The sequence below is a fragment of the Ammospiza nelsoni genome, chromosome 8 (genome assembly GCF_027579445.1).
Source record: "Ammospiza nelsoni isolate bAmmNel1 chromosome 8, bAmmNel1.pri, whole genome shotgun sequence".
In the NCBI taxonomy this organism is placed as follows: Eukaryota; Metazoa; Chordata; class Aves; order Passeriformes; family Passerellidae; genus Ammospiza; species Ammospiza nelsoni.
The window spans coordinates 36614726-36634771 of NC_080640.1; the positions used below are offsets into that span (position 1 = coordinate 36614726).

Consider the following 20046-nt stretch of genomic DNA (forward strand, 5'->3'; position numbering starts at 1 on the left):
CGGCAGAACTGCTGGGGCAGTCAGTGCAGGTGGCGGGGGGGCTGGAGCCGGGGAGGAGCCCTCCTCTGCTGAGCCAGAAGCTGCAGACACGTTTTCGTTGCCTAGCAACAGTGACCCAGGCGCAGGAAGCGCTGTTTCTGCATTCTCAGACGCAGGCAGGGAAGCCGGTGAAGCCGTGTGTCGGGAGTTTAGTTCAAGCATGGCTTAAAGAAAAAGGCCACGAAGCCATGCAGCTGAGAGAAAAGTAACAGGTAGCTGTGAAGCAGTTTCAAAGCAGTTTCCAGCCTGACTTCTATAAACAATTAGTCTCTCTCAGGCATCATTGTATAAACAATAAGGTTGTCAGGCAGTCTTCCCATAACAAATGTAACATCCTCTCTGGGAAAAGATGGCACCCTGGGAACAGTTATGGAAGTTTTGAGAACCGTTCATATCACAGTGAGAACACTGGTTTTGTTTGATGTAAACAATCAACGGTATTGTAAAACAAAAGGAGTGGTTAGAGTTTTCTCTGTTAGCCTATCGTAAACCTGGATTTTGGAATATGCATGAAGTTAATTAACACTGTTATTTAAAGTGACTGATCGATCAATAAATTCGGAGTTCGATGCACAATGGTCGTTCTCCCCCTCACTTCAACAAATTGGTGACACCCTGACGTGATAGCGGACACCACGACGATCGCGGACACCACGGGGATTGCGAACCCCAAAGGATAAGTGAGGACTGGTTCAGGCTCCGAAGCAGCGGGAGCGGCAATAAGCGCGAAATTAAAGCGGAGGAGAAAAGAAAACCGCCGATACGCGCCGTGCCCTGGCGACCATATTAGATGGGACCAGCTGATACGTGCGGCATAAGTCTGGGAAAACGCTGCTAGGTGAAAGTGCGCACTTAAAAAGAGGTATGGAAAGACAAGCCGCATATGAACTTTTTATTATGTTTTTGCAAAAAAGGCAAATTAAGGGAATAGACTTACGGAAGGAATTGCAAGGTCTTTTGGCTTATGGTCTGGAACGGGGAATCTTTGTGAATCCCCACACAGTTTACGAGTTAACGGAATTGCGTGAATTCGGTGATTTATTGTCAGAGGCTGCTTTAGAGAGTGGTAAATCTGCCAAGAAGCTAAGCAGGCCATGGCGAGTGATATATGGTGCACTATTTTACTATCTCTCTGCGTGCAAGACAGCGGCCGCAGCTCGTGGCGCTTCCGAGTCTGTGCTACTCCGAACTCGGCACGGGCGCTCTGCCATGGGGAGCAGCCGCGGTGAGCGACCGCCTAAAACGCTGCGCTATAGCGGCGAGAGCGAAGCCACCGCGGGGGGAGAGCGAAGCCGCCGCGGGGGGAGAGCGAAGCCGCCGCGGGGGGAGAGCGAAGCCGCCGCGGGGGGAGCCACGGGTGCAGCGGTGCCTGCAGCAGAGTCAGCCTGCCGGCGAGTAAACAAAGAGCCCAGCGCAGGGGGGGTTTTCGCCCGCTCCGACACACGCACCGCGGGACTGGAGCGCTTTTTGCAGCGGGAGCGTTTCTCCCTCCCCCCACAGCCGGCAAAAGCTTCAGTTTAAGACCTAACAGCCTAATGGATGTAACTTTTGTCAACAAAAGGAAAAGATCCCTGTTGAAATTAAGAAACAAGTGATGGTAAACAAGGAAAGTTAAAGGCACTTTAGTTCTTCCTGGCAGAGACTGAAACAGGAATCAGCGTACTGTATGCATGGGTCAAATTTCGGCCGGTTTGGCTTGGCATTGGTTATGCTGTCTTGAAATCACCTGTATTGGCAGAGACTTTAACATCAGAAGCCCAGATGGCTCAGTCAGTGGAACATCAGACTCTAGAATTATATTTTGAAAAGTTTAAAAATGTTAAGATATGTTAGACTGATTGTATGAGTGAGATGTTGTGAGTGTGCTTTTTGATATAGAAATGCTATAGCAAACACGTGAACAAAGTTATTTTAGCTTAATATTTTAGAATCAGGCCTGTAAGTAAGTTATAGTAAATGCTATATTTTATGTCTATAGTAAGTTTTATCTGTTATTAAGTAGTTTAAGTTAAATTAAATGCTAAATACTATTAAGGTTAAGTTTGTTAAGTTTATTTTCTGTTAAGTTCGAGGTCTGTTAAGGTTAAATCATATTAGGTTTAAAATAAGTTAGATTCTGTTAAGTTTGATCTTACATTATTTACAAATAAGTCTAAAATCAGTTAAATTTTGTTATAGTTTTGTTAGAATTAAGAGATTTTACATGTAAGTTCTGTTGATTTAAAATTCTATTAAGTTTAAGTAAAGATAAGTTTAAGTAATGTTAAGTTCTATTAAGTTTAAATATTTTAAGTATTTTAAGTATAAGTGCTATTAAGTTTAAGTGATGTTAGATAGATTTATGCTTTTACGATAGGTGTTTGTTTTATGACTTGTGTTCAAAGTGTTGTTGTGAACATCAGAGAAACCTTGCTAGCTGAAAATACTATTTAGTTATTAGAATTGCCTTTTCTTATGTTGCAAAGAGTGTAGCACAGTTAGCCCATAGAATTTTGAAGCCAGTTAAGTTCTATTAATTTGAAAATAAGTCTGCTAAGTTAAGTATTTTAAGTGCTTCAAGTGCATACTACTTTCTCACCACTCCAAATCAACAAAGGACTGAGAATCGCCCAGCTGATGCCATTTCAGCCAAATGACTAAAGGATTACAGACTATAAAACTGATTTTGAACATTTTTGAGAAACCCAGGGAAGAGGTGGATGTGAAAATCTCAAGGACAGAAAGGATCGTTTTCAGACTTGCCTTTCACCTCCTCTCCAGGTTTACATAAATGAAAACAGCTAACAGCTTTCTTTTCTTAGTCCAATTACCACCTACCGTGCAATGCCTGATAAGGCCGGACATTGTGGCTCAGCTGGGGGTGGTTTTAACCCTTTGGGATAAAACGCTGTTGCCGGACGACCAGGGAACTGATTGACATTATTGAATCATTATCATCTTTCCATATAAAAGGACCGGCAAAAGAGAACTGCCTTGAATGTCACAGCCCAAATTGTGCTGCTTGGGTTGCACTGTGTTGTGGAGGTTGTGACAGGACCTTTTGGGTGGATCAGCTGTCACTTTTCCATTTATGGTGTAACACCTGTAATTATAGACATACCTGAAAACATAATTGGGAGTGGGCTCTAAGGAACGAATCAGGACTAAACACTGCCTCAGCTTTAGATCTTTATGAATCACATGAGCAGAAAATCTTGGCTTATTATCGGTGGGAGGTACAGTGTATTTTGAAAAGGGTTAAAGGTTAAAAACTGATAAGAAAAAAAAGGTCAAAGTAAAAACAGAAAAATGAGGTTTACTTTTGTTATATTGCTAGGAATCAATGTAAAGGCTCTAGCATCATGACACCTAAGAAATTACCTACAGGAATATTTCTGGTTTGTGGAGATAGAGCCTGGAATGGAATACCAGCCCAACCTCAGGGTGGACCTTGTTATTTAGGCAAGTTATCACTATTCCACCCTAATATATTTGTGTTAATGCAATTAAGTCATAAGACAAGCAGGCAAGAGCGTAGCTTACATAATTTAGACTGTAGTCAAATAGGAGATCCATGGTTCTGGAGTAAGTTTAAACAAGTGATGGTTTCAGCTTTCCTACCATGGGGTGCTGCAAGCAAAGCATTGACTCTGGCAAAACAAATAGTGTGTTGGGCTAAAGGTGAACTAAATAGAACTTCACAGATATTAGATATGTTATCTTCAGATGTACAAAGTGTTAACCACACTGTTTTACAAAATAGAGCTGCTATAGATTTCTTGTTATTGGCTCAAGGCCATGGATGTGAGGAGTTTAAAGGGATGTGTTGCATGAACCTGTCTGATCATTCTGTATCTATTCATGCTAAGTTGAAAGAGCTACGGCTAGGGCTTAACAGCCTTAAGGAAGAAGAAGGATTGGGTATTGATGAGTGGCTTAAAAGTTTTGGATTGGGACCATGACTAAGAAACCTTGTAAAATATGCTATAGGGATATTAGGTGTACTCTTATTGCTTTTACTTATCTTACCTTGTTTCTGTAGCTGTATCCAAAAGATGGTTAGTAGGATGATAGAGAAAATGTGGCAAACTAACCTCCTTTCTTTTAAAGAAAAAGACGGGGGAAATGTCGGGAGTTTAGTTCAAGCATGGCTTAAAGAAAAAGGCCACGAAGCCATGCAGCTGAGAGAAAAGTAACAGGTAGCTGTGAAGCAGTTTCAAAGCAGTTTCCAGCCTGACTTCTATAAACAATTAGTCTCTCTCAGGCATCATTGTATAAACAATAAGGTTGTCAGGCAGTCTTCCCATAACAAATGTAACATCCTCTCTGGGAAAAGATGGCACCCTGGGAACAGTTATGGAAGTTTTGAGAACCGTTCATATCACAGTGAGAACACTGGTTTTGTTTGATGTAAACAATCAACGGTATTGTAAAACAAAAGGAGTGGTTAGAGTTTTCTCTGTTAGCCTATCGTAAACCTGGATTTTGGAATATGCATGAAGTTAATTAACACTGTTATTTAAAGTGACTGATCGATCAATAAATTCGGAGTTCGATGCACAATGGTCGTTCTCCCCCTCACTTCAACAGCCGTGGGCGGGACTGCCTAGAGAAGTGGAGACGGGATCGCCCGCAGTGGCTGCTGCACCGGCAGGGCAGGTCTTGGAGGCAGCCGTGGTGCTGGCAGGGGCGGAGGCAGCGCAGGTGTTGGAGGCGGCCGCAGGGGTCCAGCAAGCGGGGGGCCTCGGGGGCCGGTACCACCCCCATCTCTGAGCGGGGCAGGGTCTGAGAGGCCGACTGTGGCGGGCTCATCCACTCCCATCCCCCTGGTGAGGGAGAAGGGCGGGGAAGAGACGGTTCCATCCGCACATGCCCCGGAGAAAAAGTAATAACAACTTCTTCGCGCGGCCAAGTTTCATCCCCCCCGCCGCGAAGCAGGAGGGGCTGGGAAGCAGAATCTCATCCCCCACCGGGTCTTCTCCCGCTGAATTTGGGGGGAACGGAGCCAACCCATAGCAGTTAGAAATCCATGGAAAAACAGCTGCTCTCTGTTTCAAAACTGGGAAGAGCTTTCTAAATGCCGGGTAGACAGGAGGGAAGTCGCACCCCTGACCCCAAATGAATCGGAAGATAGGGTCCATGCATTCCCACACGAAAACATCCAAAGCATATAGGACATCAGTAAAGAACCCAAAAAGCTTTGCCCATCGAAAGAACTCATAGAGATCTGTTTTTGACAAGAAAAATCCGTCCTCTGCACCCCATCTTTGCCAGAGGGCAATGAGCTTCTCCTCTGAAGGAGAGAACTGAACCTCTTCCTCCAAGGGGTGTGTCCCCCATATAAACAGCAACAAACTTCTGAGGGCTGGTTCATCAGGAAGGGAAAAGCCAAAAGTACCTTTTGAAAGAGTCCGGCAAGCTCTGGCTCGCTCCACGGTTCTGCTGCTCTTTCCAAACATCTTTCCTGAATATTTTCCAGAAGAAGGTTCACTTGTGGTCGGCCTTGGCTGTGAACTCTGTCCAAATCAGGATCTTCAGTTCTTCAGCTCCTGGCTTAATCCACTTTGAACTCTGTCCAAATCAGGATCTTCAGTTCTTCAGCTCCTGGCTTAATCCACTTCTGTGGTCACTTCAAAGCAACCATCACATGCTACACATACAGGATTTTACCCAGTGCAGCAATTTTGCTCCTCTGGTCTTATCAAATTAATTTTTGCTCTGACACGTCGGGTCACCAAATATTACAGTGACCTGATGAGGGTCTTCAGGGGGAGAGAGAGACGGAATCTTGGTTCACGATCAGAAGGCTGGATTTATTGATATATGATATATAATACATTATTACTATACTAAAAGGAATGAGGAGAGAAGTTGCAGAGGCTTGCTAAGCTAAGAATAGCATAGAAAAGAATGAATAGCAAAGTTCTGTATCCAGCAGAAAGCAAGGACAAACTCTCCCGTGAGTGGTCAGCAAATCCAAACACTCACAGAAGCCCAAACACTGCTGCACCTGTTGCATTCCGCAGCAGCTGATAATCATTGTTTACATTCTCTTCCTGGGGCCTCAGCATCCCAGAAGATGAACAAATCCCAAAGAAAGGATTTCTATGAAAAAATGTCTGTGACAGGGTTGGGCACACGGGGGTCTGCTACCACTTGTCACAGGATTACAGCATGTCGGAGCAGGGTCAGGAACGGTGCTCTGAACTCAATGCCTCCCTGGACATTGCCAAGGATGAGGAGGCCATGGTGAGTGAGGGGCTGCGGGCGCTGTGGGGTGGCTGAGGGCAGCCTGGGGATGCTCCTGGGCCGGGCTCGGTGCTCGTAGGGCCGGGGCTGCAGCCCTGGGCCGGGGCCTTGCAGGGAAGGAGCCCCGGCGTGCGTGGGTAGCCCTGGGCACGTGTCTCCCCGAGGGGCCGGGGCAGCTCCCACTCCTCTCTCCTGGGCAGGATTTGCTCTCCCGCCTCCGCGGGAATGGCGATTTCTGGCTCGGGCTGCGCAGACGGGGCGAGCGCCTGCACTGGGGGGACGGCAGCAGCTACAACTCCTGGTGAGTGCCGGGGAGCCGGGCAGGGCCTGGGGGCACAGGGGCACAAGGGCTTCTCCTGGCAGCCAGCGGTGCCTCTGCTCCTCTCTGCAGGGTTCCTGTCCTTGGCAATTTCCAGTGTGTATCCCTGGCTCACAGTGGATTGATCAGTAAGAACTGCTCCAATGAGCGGCCGTATGTCTGCAGCAAGGCTCAAGCTCCCCTGTAACAGGGGCTGCACAAAGGACCTTCTCCACGCTGGGCAATGCCAGCTTCACCTCTGAGCCCTGCACAGCGCTGTCCTTCCTCAGCTGCGCCCCGTGCCTTGCACCTCTTCTCAGGGTCACCTCAGTGCCTCTTCATCCCCAGTGCCAGCGCTGGGCTGGGGCTGCAAAGGAGAAGTCTCTGCAATCCACCCTGCCACCGATGCTGCCTGCAGGGAGTGCATTGTCCTCATGACACAATAAGCTCCAATGGGAAATCCAAATCTTCCCAGTCTCTTGGAAATCATCACCAACTGGTCTGAATGTGGCACTTGTGAACTGTTATTGGAAGGGTAGGAAGAATTGCTGACACATGCTCCACTTTTGGCATCAGGCACCTGACTGTGGGGAATGGTCTGTCTGTCTGTCCAAGTTGACTATATGATGCTTTTAGCCCCAATCGTCTTGTTCTATTTATGCTGAATAAAAGTTTTGCCTCTTTAAGATGTCTTCCAGAGAGTGAAGAGGGGAGAGAAGAAGCGGGCCTTTTGTTTTCAGACACTGCTCTCACTCCTCCACATTCCTGCTCCTGGACTGTGTTGTCTGCAGATGGACAGACAATGGGATCGAGTTCTCCTTGGCTTTTAGTTAGTTTAGCTAGCTGAGGCAAAGAAGTTCCCTGGACTCTGTTTTTTTTCCTTTTTCCTTTTTTCGGACCTGTTTGAACCTGCTCTGGACTGAACACCCAGAAGAGCAGCAGCAGCTCTCATCTGTGGCCTGCCAGGCTGGGCCTAGGGCACAACATTTCCAGCACCAGGGGGACTGATGGGAGACTCAGTGAGCTAAAGTGCAACCTGGAGGAGGACTTTCTCAGTTTGTCATCTCTTTTGGAGCAGCAAGGGGTTTTATTGTTTAATAAATAGTTTTTTTCCACTTTTCTCCAAGGAGGTATTTTCTCCCAGATTGGTTGCAGGGAGGGGTCAAATGAATCTGCTTTCCTAGTGAAGCCCAAATTTGTCCTGAACCAGGACACTGTCACAAAGGATCTGACTGTCCTCCTGTGGGAGGAATCCCAAGCTGGAGCAGTGTAGGGGGATAAAATATAAGAAAATAAGGATGGTCCAGAAAGTAATCTTAGCCCTAAGGAGTTGCAGCTGGGCCAATTATCAAAGATTAGGAACAGGCCTGATTTTAACAGGCCACAGCTGTAACCAATGAGAAGAAGAGTGCTATAAAAGAGTGGGCTGGCAGATTCAGAAGGAAATTGGAGACAGTTGGCTATGTTGTGAAGAAGGAAGAGTCAGTGCTCTGAGGAGCAGCCCAGGAGAAAACACCAAGAAAGTGTGAAACATCTGCGATAAGGAGACAACATAATGGAACCCCTGTGGTAAGATGACAACAGAGCAGGAGAAGGATTTCTCTCCCTGAGGGGCAAGCAGTGACGTGATGTGTCTGTAGCCCCTGTCCCTCAGTGTCACTGTGTGGGGAGGAGGGAGGGAGGGAATTGTGGATAAAGTGAAGCCCAGGAAGGAGAGAACAGTGTGAGGAAGGCGCATTGTTAGGATTTGGCAGCCTACTCACTCCCTTGCTGTGATTTCTTTCATAATACATTCAATGGAAATTAATGTCCCTACTCCAGGCTTCTTATCCCCATGATGGGTGAGAGATCTCTGGCTGCCTTTCTTGAGAGCCCCGAACCTTTCCTGCTGTGTTCTGTTGCCTGCCCAGGGGCAGGAGCAGAGGCTCAGAGCGCTTTTTCTGGCCCTGGGCACCTGGCCTGGCCCAGCCCAGCCCAAGAATCCCTGCCAGCATTCCCTGCACCATTACCCGGCCCCACGGCGGCTGCGGGTCTGCGGGCAGGTGGCTCCAGGAGTTCAGAGTGGGCAAAATGGGAGCGAGGGACAGGAGGCAGCTGGTGCCAGTGGGGGAAATGGCTTTGCTGCAGCTGGCAGGGAGAGGAGGAGGAGGGAGAAAGTGCTGCAAAGTAAAGGTGGGAGAAAGAGGGACAAGGTGGTGGGGATGGCCATGGGGCAGGTGGGCATTTTGCTTTCCAGCTCCATGGGAGGAAACAAAAGAGCTGTCAAATGCATGCAGGAAAAGAGGGGAGAAATAGCAGGTGTTGGAAATCTCTGACAATTGGGATTCATTTGATCTGCCTAAACTGCAAAAGCCAACAGTCTGTGTGCACCACCAGTGTTGTGATGGGCCTTGCTCTGCCCCTGCCCTGGCTGCAGCAGCCGCCTGTTGGGACGGGCCCTGTTCTCTAAAAGAGCTGCACCCAGGGACCATTGGGGCAGTGCTGGTTAAAAAGTAAAGCACATAAAAGGGTGGGAAGTGTGAAGGCAATAAAATAGAATGGTATAAGAAAAAATGATAACGGAACTGCACCAGGAATGGCCACCGACTGTTGTCACCCAAAGAGCTGCACTGAGGGACGGCCACACGTTTCCGTTCCCACACAGAAATGGTGGCACTTGCCTTCTCCTTAATAACCATCAGTGGCATTTCCAAGGACAGCAGGTACACTCAGACATGTCCAGAATCATCATTACAGGGGCAAAACTGGGGTTTGCATCACGTATGACAAACATCAGGAAGAGCAGAGCAGCAGAAATAGGGATTTCCCACCGGCCTCCCAGGGAGAACAGTATCAGCACAGGGACAGAAAATGCTGATATAACATCCTTTCCCACTGCTCCCTGTGCTCAGCCGGAGGTAGCATCCTTTAGCTTGTGCTCTTCAGTGGGTTTACCCATGGAAATACTGCAGAGGGACGCGGAAGATTTACTAGCATGTTAAAAAGAAGTTGTAAACCAGGAAGGGTGACATTTGGGATAGGGACACAAGCAAATTCACACATCATATGACAGTTCAATATGGCTGCTGTGAGTATGCAGCATGGAGGACAGCTAGATTAAACTAGAATAGATTCCAAAACTGTTTCGCCTTAAAACTGCAGGTAAGGTTAATAACCCTCACCAATTAAAAGAAAAGGAAATCTGCTCAGAACTAATTTGGATCACCATCCCTGCAGCCATTGGGTATCGTGACTCCTTTTCCCCACCAAACTACAAAGGCTTTCCTGGAAATCTCTCCTTTTCTGCTTCCTACCTGTAACAGTGCTCAAGGGACCTGTGTGATCTCTCTGAATGAACTGAGCTTTCACTTGACAGCAGCTCTGCTCTTCACTTCCAGCCTCGTGCCCTTGGCAATTTCCATCAGGCAGCGTTGGCCTGCTGAAGGAGAGGCTCTGTTCCAAACATGCCCACTTTGCAGCAGTAGCCCACAATGGGATGTTCTCCTGCCTGGACTAATCCCTTTGCTTCTCAGCTCCAGCTGGAGCCCACAAACCTGGCAGTTGTTCAGGAGCCTCTGCCATGGCATGGCCCCACCCAGCTGATTCCCAGCCTGGCAGCACAGTGGGCACACATTCCCATCCCTGGCCATTGTTTCCATCCCACTGCAAGGAGCCCAGTTGTTCCCCAGTGTTCCTGCAGGAATCCAGGCCCAGGTGTCTGTGGGGTTTGCAGGGGCTTTCTTGGGGGTACCTGCGGGTGTCTGTGGGACTTGTATGGTCTGGGGGGTTGGGGAGGGGGGCCTGAGCTCTGGGGGTGTCTCTGGGACTCCTGCTCTTTTCCCCTCATATTTCCATTTTTTTTCCTCTCATGTTTTGCACCCTTTTCTCCTCACCTTTCTAGAGCTTTCCTGCTTCCTAAATGCCACCTTATTGCGGGGGAAAGGGTAGATATAAGTCCAATTGTGTCAGGAACCCACATTTTATAAAAGGAACCCACTAGGCCGCAGCAAAATATCCAAATATGGATAACATTGTAACCAGACCAGTGAAGAGATTTTTGCTTTTATTTCCAGCACATCAGTCTCAAAATACAAAATGCAGACATGACAGCTCACTGATCCACACCAAAATGTCCTCTCCGGGAGAGCTGATACAGAAATACATAAAATCATCTCCGTCTAGATTTCAGCCAATCACACACAGAAAACACATATTGACAAGCATTCTATCCAATCTTATAAAACATACGTAATCGTAGCTAAAACAAAGACTGGTTCATAAGAGACAAAGAACAAAGTTCTATTCATGCTAACCTCTAAAGATATACATTAAATAACCTTGTTGCCATCCTAAAGCCAATTCTACAGAGGCCTATTGTTTTTTGTCACGTCTACTGCTTGGGAAACTTTTCTGCTGTAACAGAACTTCAGCCTGAGGTCTACATACTTTTTTTAACCATTTCCCAAAAACCCTCTAACTTTATGGATTCCAACACCACCTTTTCACCATTATGCCATCTCCATTTTTTCACTCTTCCCCTCTTTTCCTGGTGCTCTTTTCCCCCCATTTTGCTGCCTTTTTTCCTGGTTTTTTCAGCCCTTCCCCCCCTGTTTTTTGCTGCATTTTTTTTCAATTTTTGCCCCTTTTTCCCCTCCATTTTTTTCTTCTGTCCTTTTTTTTGCCGCCTGTTTTTGAGACCTTCTTTTCCACCCCTTTTCTACCAACTTTTCTTCCACCTTTTTTTTTTGCTGCCCTTTGTGCCTCTTTTTTTCCAGCCTTTGTGGCCCCTCCATATAAATCCCTCAAATGATGGAATCAGTGAGGGTTTCTACCAATTTCAACCCTAAAAATAAGGCACAATAGAGATTCCTTGTCAATTTAAAGATGATGAAAATTGAAGGTTTTATCTCATTTCAAACCCACAAATATCATCATAAAGAGTGTTCCCTGATCTATTTCAGCAAGAATATGGGGATTCCTCATCCATTGACAGCCCTGAAATAATGGCCAAGGCAGGGTTTCTTTCCATTGATACCCTCAGCATTGCAGGTAATTGGGGATTCCCCCAGTTGAAACACAGACTATAAGGGAAAATTAACCAGTTAAACAACTCCAGAATACACTTGGACAGAAATCCATTGAAAGGGAACCACACACACCACTTGTCTTCCCTAATTAATTCCAGCAGGCTTTCTTCACTACAAACACTCTCAGAATTAAAAGTGGAGATGCCTGGTGTGTTACCTCAAAGCAGAGGAAGAGGCAGCATGGAAATGCTTCTTCTTCCATGGCAAACTCTCCTGGGAGCACTCCCAGAGCCTTGCAGGGCTCCACTGGGAAGCTGCTGAACAAATGGAAAGAGTTGGGAGGAGCAGAGCCCCAGAGAAATCCCAGCCCCACTGATGGAAAAGTCAGATTATCCAAAAAGCAACAGCAGCTGGAGTGTTTGCAAAAGAGCAGCTTTGTTCTGAACCTCAGCTTAGGAGTTCTCCTCATGCACTAAGGGAGCCCTTCCATCTATTTGGACCTTTTCTATAGCACAGGCCACACAGCAGTTCAATGTGATCATGTTCTTCAACTCAATTATGTTTTTTAAAGTATCTAAACTTGATCTAGCTACTCATCAGTGGAGAATTTTATGTATTTTCAGTGTAAATTTCCTTTCCTGGTCAAACACCAACCCTTCCCAAGGTTCAAGTACCTCTGTTTTCCACCACTAACTGCTCAGTGGCTTTCTCTCAATTAGAAAATCTCTGTTAACTTCATTTTTCCACCACAGATTTGTGTGTCTCCCTCACCTCTCAAGCTTGAAATGTAGCAGAACCTTCTTCATACTTCCCAGCTCTTGCTGTCCATCTCTAATCCCTGTCCAACCTGCCAGTGCTCTCCCTGAACTGCTGACAAAGGAAATTACACAACATCAGTGCAGGACAACTCATTCATTGCTGAATGAAAAAGAAATAAAGAGAAATTAAGAAGCTGATTTGGACTCAGCAGGACTGCACTGTTGGTGTCTATACATCATTTCTACGTATTTTATTTCAAATTCATCTTGTTGAAACCAAAGGTGTCATATTTAAAATAGATTGTTCATTCCACATGAAAGCAACATGCTGCTTGCCTTCCAGCCACATTTTCACTAAAAAAAAAAATAAAACTGCTCAGCCTGGGCTCACATCATGCCAGCAGTAGCTGTATATCAACATTCAGCAGTAATGGAATTCATTCAGAAAATGAACAATTACAAAAATACTTTCACTTCAAGAACTGATACTGCACTGAGGAAGTTATGCATACCTTCAAAAATTCAGTAATCAAGTTGTATTTCTTGTTTTATTGAAAAAAAATTAAAAATATTTCTGGACAATATTTACACATTTGATCCAATTACTCCTCCTGCAATGCGGTATTTCCCCACCTGCCCCTCAAGGCAGCAGCATTTTCAGAACAAGAACTGCTCCCCAGATATTGAACCCACTCAGCAATGGGTAAAAGGACATTTTAGAAATGTGGCAAATTGGATCACTGAATGGAAAAACAGGAGAGAAGTTTCTAATAAAAAAAAAACATCATTTGAGTCATGTATTCAACATCACTTTCCAGTTTTCTGGAATTGTGCTAGCACTGGGAAAATCTCATTTCCACCCAAGACAGTGTGCAAACAGAAGCTTTTGAAGGTAAATTCACTCTGCTGAAGTGACACAGAATGAACAGAATGCTCCAAATTAAAACCTTTGGCCTCTTCTTCCACATCCTGTTCATGTGTCTGTGCTCCATCTCCCCAGCAGCCATGTCTTGTGCAAAGGCTCGCCTCCCTGCCTTGCTCAGCTCCCAGTGAGCTCTGTGCTCTCAGGTAAATTCACCCCCAGGCTCTGTCAAATGTTCCAGCTGGGTCCTGCCAGGCCAGCCTGGGCACTGTAGGACTCGAGCAGCTTTGCCACCAGGTTCATGTCCACAGCCAGGGCTGCCAGCTCAGCAGCTTCAGCTCCACAATCAGGGCCAGCACTCTCACATGGGGCTGCTCCAACAGAACTTGCCTGCAGGGAGTACAAAGAGAAAGCTTTATCAAATTGCATGAGCAGATTTAAGGGGGAAAAAAGGCAAACCACAGGAGAAAAGAAACAACAATTCTGCAGCCAACAAAGTCCAGTACACTCCTGAGTCCTGACAGACAGGAATTCAGACACCAAATGCTCATGCCAACTGAAAATCACCACTCTCCATTACCCAGATTAAGTTCCAAGAGAAGGACACAAAGTGTTGCTGAGTCCTGGCTCTGCTTCCTGTGGGAGAAAACTACTACAGGAACTCACAAGTGAAGCTGCAGCTGCTTGCCCTACTACTCAAAACAGGGAAAAGATGGGCAAACTAAAACTAAGCCTTGGAAAAGATGGGCAAATTCCAAGCTTAGGTAAGCTTTAGTTTATAAAAAATGTATGATGGTGCAGGTCCAGCACACTTTGCTTGCACGTGGGAAGGTTCCAATCCCATTACTCAGAATGGCCACTTGCAGCACATTTCCTGCTTGGAAATTACTGCTGCAAATCAGAGCTCAAGGCACACTCACCCCTCTCTTGGGGCTGCTGAAACTTTTCCCAACGTTGGTCTATGCCAGCTCACGGTCCATCTCCTTCATGTACGCCTTGAGACTGCCCACGAGCTCCTCAGGAGACACCTTCTGCTCCTGCCTTCCATTCCCAGCATCCAGCTCTTCATCATCCTCAGCTGAGAACCCAAACTCCTCCTCTTCATCCAGATCATCATAATCCAGCTCCTCCGAGTCTGCCCCTGCACATGATTTGGTGCCAGTACTACAGCAAAGAAATCAGTGCTGGCATCTGTTTCAAAGAAAGAAGCAATCTCACCTAAAATTCTGTCCAGGGCTTTTGTAAAAGAATCCACATCAAAGGTATCATGGGTTTCATCAGATGACCTGAAACATAAAAATATTTTTAAGCAAATGAAGCTTCTATGCTTGCATAAGCCTGACACAGGCACAAGCCATATTGATTTCTCTCAAGCCAGGACTGAAGTTGGGACATTTGAATTTAAAAGTCCTCAGAAGCTTCAAGCCTGTATGGATGAGACATCAAACAGTGAGTGGAAGAACACTTGGCAGAAAAAGAGAAAAATTGTGAAGACCACAAAATCCAACTGAGGGACAGAGAGCAGCTCAGCTTGCAGCACTTGAACCTGCACCAGTGCCAGAGTGGCACCAAACTGATTTAAAGCAAGTACAGGTTCACTGCTCTGGCTCTGCTTTAGGCCCTGCTCAGCACAGCACCTTCAAACTCTGATTCTCTGCATCACAGAACCAACCACAGGGCTGCAGCACAGTGCAACATTCCACACCAGACCCAAACTCCAGGTGCTACTACCATGGCAGTTCTGCTCCTTCCTGCGTGGAGACTTTGGACACAAAAGCCTTCATGCTCTCAGCAACTGTTTCCAAGTCATAGTTTTGCTCCTCCTCCTTTGGGGAAGGAAGGGACTCATTTCTTGTCTCCTTCAGCATCTGATCCAGAGCACCTGGTGTAATATCCAGCCAGCTGTCATCTGAAAGAACACAGCACAGATCTGTTACTCTGCACAAGCCTGCTGGCCCACAGGCCCAAACCAGCTGACTGACACGACTGCAACCATCCTGCAGCTCAGTTCTGCAGTTCAGTTCTTGTGCTGGTCCTGGCTCACACACAGCAAAGGCAGAGAGAGGCTGAGAAGAACTGAGTGCAGATTTCTTGCCACTACTTAAAATCTCTGCTTTGCAGAGCTCAAACTAAGAGAGACCATTCTAGTCACTGAGAAGCCTTTGGCCACTAAGTGGAGGAAGAAAGGCTTACTCTAAACTGGGAGAGCCAATCCAGTGTTTAGTCTTAAGGAAGGCTGGATTTGCTCTCCCTTCACAGCTGTCAGCATTGCCCCTCTCCCCCCACAAATAATCATCGTTAATAGGAATAATTCCCCCCACTCAGCTCACCATCTTCTGCAGGAAGACAAGCTGCTTCTCTCTCCAATTCCTTCAGATCAATGGGGGTTATCTGTAGTAGTGGGGAAGTACCAGAGCACTACCCAGAGCAGTGGCCAAAACAGGACACAGTCAGTCCCTGCAATTCCCACCTGATGGCTCCAAAGCCCATTGGCCATGGCCCTTTTCCGTTACATTTATTTTGCCTTGGTAAATATTAAGATTACCAGATCCCAAACACCACAGAGTGGAAACTGAAGAAAATAACAGTCAAGATATTATGACCTGCCAAAGCCTCAGATATTTCTGTAGTGATTTATTTTTTGGATTTCATCTTCCAGAGAAATCCACAGCCAGCTCCTTGAGCAAAGGAGACAGATTACTCTGTATTCATTATTCACTGAGACTGCTTTTCAATGAAACTTTTCTACACTTTCTACAGACAACCAAGCAAAAATTGCTTTGCAGTCACCACTTGGAATCCACTTGGGAGAGCTCAGTATTTCACAAAACCAAGATAAAAGAGTTACTCAAGCCAGAACCTCTCCCAGTGGAGCATTCCAGAGGAATTAGTACTTGTATGTCCTGGCCACAGCTCCCATGGTAAATGTGCAGTGGAGAAAAGGGTTCAGGTGTTTGTAACAAGGATTTCAAAGGGCACTTACAGGATTTGTAGGGTATATGACACTCATGAATTTCAAGCAGCTCTCATCTTTCTGGCACTGCAACAGGTTGCTGGAAGTGATCTTCTGCCATGTGCAACAGTTCCAGGTACTTGGCTGATTCTTCCATTTCTCCCTATTGAATGCAAGTCACAGGCATGAACCCAAACAATTCTCCCTCCCCTTCCTCCTCACAGGCAGGCTTCCTAAGGGTGACTGTTGGTCACACAGAAATGCTGAAAGAACCAGAACAACCAAAACCACATGGCCATCTACACTTGGAACTCAATACAGCAAAGGGCCATTCCTGTATTTGAAGTATATTAAAGGATATGAAGCTAAGAATCTCAATAGTGTTGTGCAATTTGATAACCTTCAAACAAGTAGACAATTCATGACCCATTTATTAACATCAAAAAAGTAGTGAAAGGCATTTATTAAAAAAATATCACAGAACCTCAGCTAAATCCCCAGAAGTGAGAAAAAACACACACATATAAAAATTACACTTGCATGGGCCCAGATAGGTCTATGGTCTTATGTATGGATCTTGAAGAATATTGAATTCTAGAGGGGTGGAAATGAAATGTAAACCAGTGAAATCAGTTACACCTCACACAATCACATATGGGGGTTTTCTTCACTCAAGTGTATTTCTCCCCTTGATTTAGATGAATGAATCAATCCCCACATCTTGCTTTTTCCTTTTTAATTTCCAAAATAAGTTCCTTTCAAAGGTGAACAAACTGCACATTTAAAGACATTATTTCATTTCACACCAGATAAGGATTCAAGCTCTGGTCCCACTGCAACTCCTCACACAACTTCAAGGCTTAAAATGTATTTTCCCTGGAATGTTTAAAAGCCACAGACACTGAAATACTCACAGACCTTGAAATAATCCTTCTCCTTCAAGCTCCTGAGCAATCTCTCCCACAGAGGACCGCTTAACACATTTCTCTTGGCATCAGGAGCCACTTTACTGCTCTCAGAGCACAACATTTCAAAGCCATGAGCCTGCAGACAGAAGATGCAACAAGAGGTTCTCAAGGTGTGGCAGACTTTGCTCACATTTCTCTGGACAAGCAGGCAACCTCCAGACAAGGACCCATTCCCTGGACATGCATGAACCAAGGCCAAAATGCCCCAGGAATCATTACCAGCTTCATGCCCAGCTCGCAGGCTCTGTACTGAGGATGAGCTGGGGCTGGCAGGGTGTATCCACTGCATCTGTCTGGAACAAACTGCTGCTGCACCAGCTGTGCACATAAACACCGAGTGAAAGTCACCTGCAACAGCCAGAGCAGAAACAAACACTCCCTGCAGCGGGACTGGGCTGGGGACAGCCAGCAAGCTCCCTCCAGGTCACCAGAGTGGCTTTGGAGGCACCCATATTACAGGCAGTGCCTGAGACTGCATTCAAAATATATCTTAGAAAGATTTTTCTGATAAATTGCTTTTCAGGCTTTACAACATTTGTCCCAAATTGAAATCCCCGAGCAAATATAAACTTTTGTCATTCTAAATACCTTAGGAAAAATCCTTGATAGTCTGGAAAATCCTCATTTGAATTGCAACACGTTTCATCAAATATATCTTGTTTCCTTAACAACAAAAACACCGCGTTTCTCTTCAACTAGAGAAGTGCTTCAGGAGAGCCAAGATATCCTAACTGCTTCAGAACATCCCACGCATTAAAAAGCAGCATTTCAGGTACTACAGGCGACCTCTGCTGGTTCCTGATGCTAAGAAAAGCCCTGAATGCAATGTTCTCAACTCCCTCACTCTGGCTGTTCCCTCAAACAAAAGGAAAGATGAGCCTGACACTCCAAGTACACACTTGCAATCCATCTTGGTTTTGTGTTCCAGCCCTTTTAAGAATCTTGGAGTAGGGGAAAATAATTAAACAATTTTTTGCTAATGACCGAATAAATTATTTCCATTTCAATTCATTGCCATTAGCAGCCATCCATATTCGGGTGAAGGTGTCTGCTCATTATTTCACCTGTACTAGACCAAGCCTGTGTCCTTACAGAGACAGCAACACTCCAGCCCTGAGCATTCCCTACCCTCAGGGACATTTCTGAATCCATGTCTGCTGGGGTTTTTTTAATATTCATAAACTCATAGAAAGGCTTAGGTCTGAAGGGACCTCAAGGATCAACACCTGGTCTTGCCACAGCCAGGCACACCTTCCTCTAGCCCGGGCTGCTCCAAGCCCCATCCAACCTGCCCTTGGACACTTCCAACGTGTCTGGGATGGGGAAACACCTCTAAGGATGGGCAATGGTAAGACAGGACCTTCAGAGCACAGGCACTGCCCCTTGGCAGCCCTCCACTAAAGCAGCTCAGCAGCATCCGCCTTACCTGGCTGCCAGCCCCGGCAACTCCCTGCTCATCTCCCGCAGCAGCTACACAATGAACCACTCATCCTCCACGTTATCCCCGAACACCGCGCTGCCGCCCAAGTGCGCCGGGATCTCGCCTGCACGGGGCACAGACAGGAGAGGCGGCTCAGCAACGCCGTGCCCAGAAACACATTGTCCACACGGGCTGCGGAGTCTCCCTCACTGCGGATATCCCAGACCTTGCTGACAGAATCTTGTGTCCTGTGCAAGAGGATGGCCCCGCTGCAGCAGGGAGGCGGCACCAGATGCCTCAATGGGTTAACCCGTGCTGTGACACCGAGAGTCGGGGAAGCCGCCGGGTCCCCCCTCACACGCTCCCGGTTCGAGCCCGCCGGGTCCCCTCACACGCCGTCGTTTCCCGGCCGCCGGATCCCCCTCAAAAGATCCCGGTTCCCCCTCAGACGCTCCTGGTTTCTGGCCCCCGGGAACCCCTCACACGCCCTCGGTTCCTGGCCGCAGAATCTCCTCAAAAGATCCCAGTTCTCGGCCGCCGTGTGCCCCTCACATAGCCTCGGTTCTCCCTCACTTGCTCCCGGCTCGAACCCGCCGGGTCCCCCTCTCAGACTCCCGGTTCCCGGCAGACGGGTCCCCCTCAAAAGATCCCCGTTCCCCCTCACACGCTTCTGGTTCCCGGCCGCCGCATTACCCTCAAAAGATCCCTGTCTCCGGCCGCCAGCTGTCCTTCACACTCTCCCGGTTGCCCCTCACAAGCTCCCGGTTCCCGGCCGCCAGATCCCCTCACAACGATCCCATCCCCCTCCCCCCGCCCCGGTTCCCTCTCAGACGCTACTCGAGTCCGGCCGCTGGATTGTCCTCGCACCACGCACCCCACCCCCTCCCCTTCCCGCTTTCGCCTCACACGCCGTCGGTTTGCGGCCGCCGGTTCCCCCTCACTGGCTCCCGGTTCCCGGCAGCCGGGTGCCCCTCCCAGTCTCCCCGGCTCCGGGCGCTCCTCCCGCCGCGGCTCCCGGCCCGCTCCCGGCTCACCGCGGCCCGGCACGTAGCGCAGGCGGAACAGCTGCCGCTGCCACACGTAGGCGGCCAGGAGCGGGGCCAAGCGCACCAGGGCCAGCTCAGCGCAGCGCCGCTGCAGCGCCTCGCCGCCCGAGCCCGACGCCGCGAACAGGCGGGAGCGCACGGCGGCCTCGGGCAGCTCCGGCCGCCGCAGCGCCTCCATCGCGCCGGGGCCCAAAGGGCTCCGCCCCCGGGGAGGAGCGACGCCATGGCGGCGGCGGGGCGGCGGCGCTGAGGGTGATATCGCGATACGCGCGGAAACCGCTGCAGCCGTGAGTGGCCGCCGCTCCCCCGGTACCCGGCGCGGCCGAGCCCCAGCGCGGTCCCGGTCGCGATTCCCCCGGCCCCGCTCCCGGGCCGGCCGCCCGCGCTGTCCCCAGCACCGAGCAGGGCCGGGACGGCCCGGTCACCCCCTGTCCCCGACGGGAGATGGTTCCCGGCGTTCCCGGCATT

At 48.0% G+C, this 20046-nt stretch overlaps 1 pseudogene; it reads right to left on the reverse strand.

Moving 5' to 3' along the window:
* Positions 1 to 10590: 10590 nt before the first annotated feature.
* On the reverse strand, positions 10591 to 19756 carry LOC132076106 (protein ecdysoneless homolog; annotated as a pseudogene).
* Between the last annotated feature and the right edge of the window lie 290 nt (positions 19757 to 20046).